Source organism: Acanthisitta chloris, unplaced genomic scaffold, assembly GCF_000695815.1.
Source record: "Acanthisitta chloris isolate BGI_N310 unplaced genomic scaffold, ASM69581v1 scaffold43616, whole genome shotgun sequence".
NCBI classification, from domain to species: Eukaryota; Metazoa; Chordata; class Aves; order Passeriformes; family Acanthisittidae; genus Acanthisitta; species Acanthisitta chloris.
In genome coordinates, this window is record NW_008678366.1 from 30,879 (window position 1) to 37,762 (window position 6,884).

The following is a 6,884-nucleotide window of genomic DNA, read 5'->3' on the forward strand; positions in this document are numbered from 1 at the left end:
GCAGTTTCCTTTGCTTTCAAGGCTAGAGTAAAAGAAGCATAAGGGGAGTGACAAAGGGAATATGTTCAGAGTTTCTGAAGAGGATGGACACATTTCTTGCTTGGAGAAATAGAATCCTGAAAGGGAATGAACACAGGTGCTGATGGAGACTGGGTTAGAGGTAGGAAAGGAAGATGATTTTGGCACACTGGTCATTCCTGTTTCCAGATGCAGGTTTTGACAAAAGCCTGTGAGTACAGATAGTGGTGATTAAGATCTTTTGAGTGCAGCCATAACAAAGGTGTGTTGACCTACACTTTTGTCTGTTTCCTTTAAACATTCATAACTTCTGTGTACAAACAGTGCATGTGGAGGTGATAATAGCAGGCAGTGAGAGCACAGATAGACACCAGAATGTTCTTGGAATAAGCAGTAACAAATTTTTCCCATAACTTTTGATATACTCACCTTACTTAACTTTTTCAGATGGTTTTTTTTTTTCCTTCTGAAACACAAGACACTGCTGTAAGGTGTAGGAGCTTATTGCTTCTTATATTTGACAGTTCAAATGAAGGACTGAATTGAAAATGGAAGGGTGGAATAAGTTACCAAAACCTAGAACAGGTTTAGTTTCATTTGGGTGCTCCAATGTGAAATGCTTTTGAAATAAGCCTGCAGTAATTCCAGGAGCATATGTACTAGTTTCTGAACTTGTCCGTTTCAGATGAGCAGTTATTGTGAAATGGTGGAATTACTGTATCAAATGAAATGGTTATTGGTGGATGTTTCTTCCTTTTCCTTGTCTGTACCTGAAAGTGTATCTATATCTTTACGATCTGTTTTCCTCCTGTTCTTCTAAAAAATCTAGTTTGTCTGTCTTCACTCAGTTTCAAGATCACCAGGCTATGGAAAGCTTATAGAGCTACCATATAATTACATCTGGCAATGTAGTTACAGTTAGGGAAATGTGTTCGCGTAAATAAAACCAACTTACACTTAAAATACCTGTAGGATGTTGAAAATTCTGTTAGTATAGCTTGTGATTTTCAGAAGTATTTTAAAGCTTCCTGAGGACACTAACACTGTTCTGAGTCTTGATAAGAACAGTGCTAAAGGCACCAAACAGCTAGTTCTTTCTATCAATGAATTGACATCATTTAACAGAACAACACAAAGCATTGTCATGGCAACCAGCCTTCTGAAACGATGCTGCTGAATGCTGAATTGATCTGATGAGAAATGTCATTTGTGGAAGTAGAGATCATGTTGTAGTTTTTGGCAGCTGAATTTGAGAGCCTGGAGAATGTGAAGCTTGGGCAAATTTGTAGTATTTGGAACAACTGCCTGGCACTGCCAGTGGATGTTTCTCTGGCTAGAAATTAGACTAGGAGAGTGTCATCATTCTCCTGCTCCCTTCAGCTCTTCTAAATGTGGAGTTGTTCAGCAAACCCTGCATTGATGGGTTGGCGCAAGTTCTGTCTCCCTTAGAGAACAGACTTGCGATAGAAATTGTTGTTTTTCTTCTGCTACTCCACAACTGAAGTGCTGACCTTGTGTGGCTCGACAGGACCTTGAAGTTAAGTGTAGAAACATCTCAGCAGGGTCCTCAAGAACCACCTTGTAGCTGGTGCCCACCTGCCCTTGTGTATAGTGTGTGGAGAGCTAGGCAGACTTCAGGTGTTATGGCTTTTAATCCTTGAAGTACAGGGCAATAATGCTTCAGATGAGTTTGTTCATCTAAATGCCCTGCATCTCTCTGGTAATCCATACTGCTCTCATTCATTACTGTGAAACAGTAATGTTTCTGGATTGTAAGGAGAACATAATAAAAGATGATGTTGTACTTGGATTGTGACCTTGGTTGTTCCACAATGTCTCTGTGGCCTTTGATAGACAGTAAGTTGTGCAAGTGTTCCCAACAGGAGCAAGCTAGCACTTTGGTAAAACTGTAATCTTTGAGGCACTGTACAGAAAAAAATATGTGTATTGTTAATATGATATGCAAGTCTGAAGTATTGCTCAGGTCTGCAAATGTCCTGTACTTAAGTATTGTTTGTCTTCTGGCTCTGAAAGAATCCTGCTTGAATTTTCATGTCTGCATTTTCTGTATGCAAAATTTCTAGGAGTTTGTGAGGACCTATTTCTATAAGGAAAATTTTCCCCTAGAAATAGCATCTATCAGTGTAGGATTTAGGTGTCTGGAGAAGCACATGCCCTTTGAGGCCAGTTTCCACAACTGCTATGCTTATAGAGGAGAAGAGAGCAAAATGGTCTCCTATGTCTCAAAATGCTCTCTACTTAGCAGACTTAAAAGCTTTCTAAGGAGTGATGCAGTGTTTGCAAAACATAAAATAAAAAGGATTGTAGCACCCAATACCAAGTTTTTCTAGTATTTTTACATAATTGCCCAAACTGTTTGTCAATAAATTTTGGCAGTAAATGGATTAATGCAAATTGGTTCATTTTTCTGAAGTGATCCCAGAGAATATAAAATAGAATATAAAATTCCTAATGGGTCACAGTGGCATTTGCAGTTCTTGTCAATACATGCAGTGGCACCTTGCACTCTGCCTCTTAGAGGCTTCATGGCTCAGGAATGTTACAACTGACATATTCCACCTCTTCCTCTTTCCCAGTGACATACTGCTCTATCCACTTAGAGCCCTTGTATGCATAGGGTGATGAGAGGTGCTTGCTGCCAGAATTTATTGAGGTGTGGAGTACACAGACCTGCCAGGTCCATGCCAAAGCCTTATGTGTTATCATGGGAACCTGACAATGCTTCAGGGTCACCTTTTGCTAAAGAAACGGAGGAACATTTCTTATAGTTTTGAAGCTTGGAGCCTGCTATGTGTATTTGACTCAGTGGATGTCAACCCTATAGCATGATGAACTTTGGAAATCAGTTCAAAGGCCAATTTTGTGACTCAGTGTGAGCTCGACTGATGAAGTTTGCTATGGGGAAGTATATATGAAGTATATGGGGCAGTCTTGCTACAGACTAGCAAAGGGAAGGGAACAAACTTAAAGCAGCAAAGTCAACAGAGGGTGACTGAAATAGCAGAAAGCCAAAATGTTAGGAGTGCAAGTTACAAAATGAGTCAAAACTACCTACAGCAGGGCGCTGGTGTCAGCCAGTACTCCTCTGCCTTTTGGAAAGATGCCATTTCTCAAAGTTCTTGCTGCTGGTGGGACACTTGAAGGGCTGTGGCTGCAACATCAAATGGGAGCTATTTGTAAAAAACAGCTTAGGCCAGTGAGACAAGTAGCTGCTTAGAAAGCAAATTTCTCTCATTGGGAATTCAGAAGTGAACATGTAGAGATGACAAGTTGCCTTGCTTTGTAGTGGTGTTCCTGGAAGCAGCTGAGAGAGAGGCAAGTTCATTCCTTCCCATTTGGAGTCTTTACAAATACAGGATTCTGAGCTGTGTGACCACATGCACCAGGGTGCAGATGTATGCAGTGCTGGCTCATGACACTGCTTACTGAGAAAGTCCTGTTTTAATGGCATGCTGAAGAAATGTATCCTCTTTCTTAAATGATGGCACAAATTCTCTTTGCAGATGGAGGCATTTATTAATGATAGGTATTGCCGAAAGGAGCATGGGGGACTGTAAGGTTAGTCTAATAAAGCTGGAGGTCAAACTTGTCAAGAATACTATCAACCTAATTGTATCATAAAATAGTGTCTAACAAGGAGGTGAGGAAGAAAGAGCAGTGAAACAAATCCACACTAAAGCTGCGCAAACACTCTTTGCCCAGGTGTGTTCTACGAGCTTATAAAATGTAGGTGTTGTGTAGCTAATGCTGGTAACATCAGTGCACAGCTGTGCTTGTAACCTGAGTCTTCATGTTTATTGGAAATTCCAGTCTTTTTGTGGGTCTGGAACATCAGTTAAGGTTTCCTCTTGAGGTATCTCTTGTAACAGATTAGACTTGGGCAGGCAGCGGCAGAAATCTAGTTTCTTTTTCATACTCAAAGTAGCAGTGAAGTACAACGGGTTAATTTTGAATTTGAATATTGAATTTGCTTAGCACTTTATGGACTCTGGCTTTGAAGCCTTACTGCTGGCTTGCTTGTTCTGGTTCTTATGGGAAGTGATGGTCTCCTTAAAATGTGAAGTAACTGTGTAGTGAACAGAACTCCCACAGTGGGAATGGCAAAGAGCAAAGGACCCTGTTGTCAGCTTTCCTCGCTCCTTATCCCAGCTGTAGTCTGGATTGAGTGTTGCGCTCATCTAATGAGTTGACACAACCAATGTTTTCCAGGATATTTCTTTTTTTCCATCCAGATGAATGTTTAGATTAAGCTATTTTTGTCCTGTCAGGAATAGAGTATTTTTGGGACTGGAGAATTTGAGGTGTTTCCCTGAGTTCCAAATCTGTCACAACTTCTAAAGCAGGACCAAACTTTCAAGGAAAGCTGGAATCTGCTTTCTTTGTAGCAGCCTTTTCAATTGCCAAATGACTGTAGAAATATCCAAAACTGGTAGTTACTTTTGAAATTACAGACTGGTATCCCATTTTTTCGGCCATAGGAATAACGCTTGGAGTGATCTATTTACTTTTCTTTTTTACCTAAGCAGTGTCATAAGAGTGTTGGTGTGTGACATCAAACTTGCTGCTTACTTCTAGCCCTGTTTAGCTGAGTGGTTTGTTCTCCCCAGCATCAGGAACATGACAGGCTGAAGTTGGTGTCTTGTGTGCGTGCTGTTGGGACGAGCTGTAATGCGCTGCTGGTATTCCTGCAGGCACAGGGGAGTGTGGGTGCTTCACAAAGTATGTAGCTAAAAATAAGTTCTCATTTATATGCTCTAATTAGACATTGGTGATAAATATTTGGGGCCAAACTGCTCAGCTGATCCAATTCTAATGCAGGTCCCTGTGATGCAGGAACTGAAACTCCCCGTTCCTTGGATTATGTTGCTTTGCTCAGAGAGGCTCAGACTGCCCCAAATGCTCTGACAGTGCTGAGAGTTTGTCCTTTCTAATGCTCTTTGTTTTCCACTTTTGTTCCCAGCAGCACACAGTTCTCTAAGTGGATGGGTGCTCTCTTTTCTTTGCCCGAATGGTAACGTTCCAATGCTAAAGCTGGATGCTGCAGACCAGGACCTGCGATAAAACAAACACAAAGTCTGAAGATGTGCTGTAAACCAGCTGTTTTATATATTCAATGTTACTCCAGTTATAGTGTATCTTTTCTGATTCTTTTGGTAACACTGTCTTCATACTTATAAATGTGGTTTTATTATCCTTCCTATACCTTTTTGTTCAGAAACTGATAAGAGTATGCTATTTGGACTAGTCATTGTGGTGGGTTTGAGGAGTTCATCATTTATCTGCTAGGTTGTTGCAAACGGTTTCGTGGGTAATGCTAAGACTTCGTGGCCTGTTTACAGTAAACGTGTGTGTTTGCACAGTATCATGAATTTCACCTGCCATTTTAAGTCATTATGTATCCTATCAATTTATCAGAACTTTCTCTGTGCTTTTGTTACTTCTGAAGCTTCATCTCTGGTGATTTGCATTTGTGTGTTGTACAAGAAAGCGTATAAAGTCACCAGAGATGCACCCAGCTGACTTCCCTCAATCGTCGTGCCTTAACGTACCATACGCACTACGCACGCCAACAACTCGCGTGGATGCCTCTGGAGGCTTGTCCTCGGGCCTCAAGTACTGATGACAAGAATTTGTCATAGGCATTTCTGTGTGTCAGCTGAGCGGTGGCATGTACTGAATTTTTTATATACCATAACACTAATTTCCATCGGAGTTTTGTAATAAATGGATGAATGTGGAAAATGTTGGGTTTTGCGGTGGTTTTTGTTGGCTTATTTTGGCTGTTTCAAGCTACTCTGTGCAATGCTGTAATGGCTTCGTGCACAGTGTGCATTCAAAGGGATTGTTTATCTTGGGGAGTGAAGGCATTTTCTAAAATGTGTCTACCTACAAACTGCTTTGATTTCATTTCAAAACAACTTTGAAAGTGTTTTACCTGGAAGTTAGTTAGCAAGGCTTTGCGTCCACTTTTTTTCAGAGTTCATTAGGCATCTACTGACATCTTTTAGGTGGGTAAATACCTTGGAAAATCTGATCACAGACCTTACTTTATAAATTCATGAATGTTGCTGTTTCCTGTATGTCATTATTGAGTGTATGGCTCTCTTCTGCATTCTTTTGTAGTCTTGTGTCTTTTATATATACATAAGTGTAAATTACTTCGCAAATATGGGCTTGAGACACTGTCTTCTGTACTAAATTGGGGTGTCTTTCATGTAATGATGAGCCCTAATTTTGCTGTCTAGCAATGAGTGTTTGATCAGGAAAGGATTCACAAACGATTGGCATCACAGGGATGCATATTTGGCTTGTTCTTAGTTGAACTGCATAAAATGGACATTACATTGTTACCTCAGTGGCTGCTATAATGAAGTTGAAAAAAGAAATGGAGTGGCAGATTTGTGTTCACACAAAGTCTCTTCAGGTTTTGTGAAGATTTGCATTTGAGCATGTCTTCTGCAGAGAGGGTCAAGGTGAGAGACTGAACAGCAAACTTTTTCTCATCAGTTGTTTGCTGTTATTTGCCCCTTTCTTGTTGTTTTTCTTCCAGAATTTTGCATCATATTTCACAACCTTCTCAAAATGATATGTTGTCCTTTTGTGCTTGTGAAAGTCGGGACAGCCACACCCCTCTGAGAAACCCAGACTTCAGCTACAGACATTAGTTACGAGCTAGGAGCAAAGGTAACATGAAAGCTTAGCCTTTCAAAGTGAACTAGGCCAATGGGGAAGCAGACTTTGAAAAGCATCTAGTCTTTAATTTTATTAAAAACAGAGGGGTTTTTCCTCCCTCTTCTCAAAGCAAGATGCCTAAACTCACTGTCACAGTTCCTGTGTGGGAAGCC

The 6,884-nt window shown here is 40.6% G+C and overlaps 1 protein-coding gene across 1 annotated transcript in view; it reads left to right on the forward strand.

The window, feature by feature from the left end:
• Positions 1 to 5,776, forward strand: part of LOC103804227 (septin-2) — a 31,924-nt gene extending 26,148 nt beyond the window's left edge. Inside the window, exon 12 of the mRNA XM_009076825.1 lies at positions 5,000 to 5,776. The gene's annotated coding sequence lies outside the window, so the exon portion shown is untranslated. The remainder of the gene's footprint in view (positions 1 to 4,999) is intronic.
• Positions 5,777 to 6,884: the final 1,108 nt, after the last annotated feature.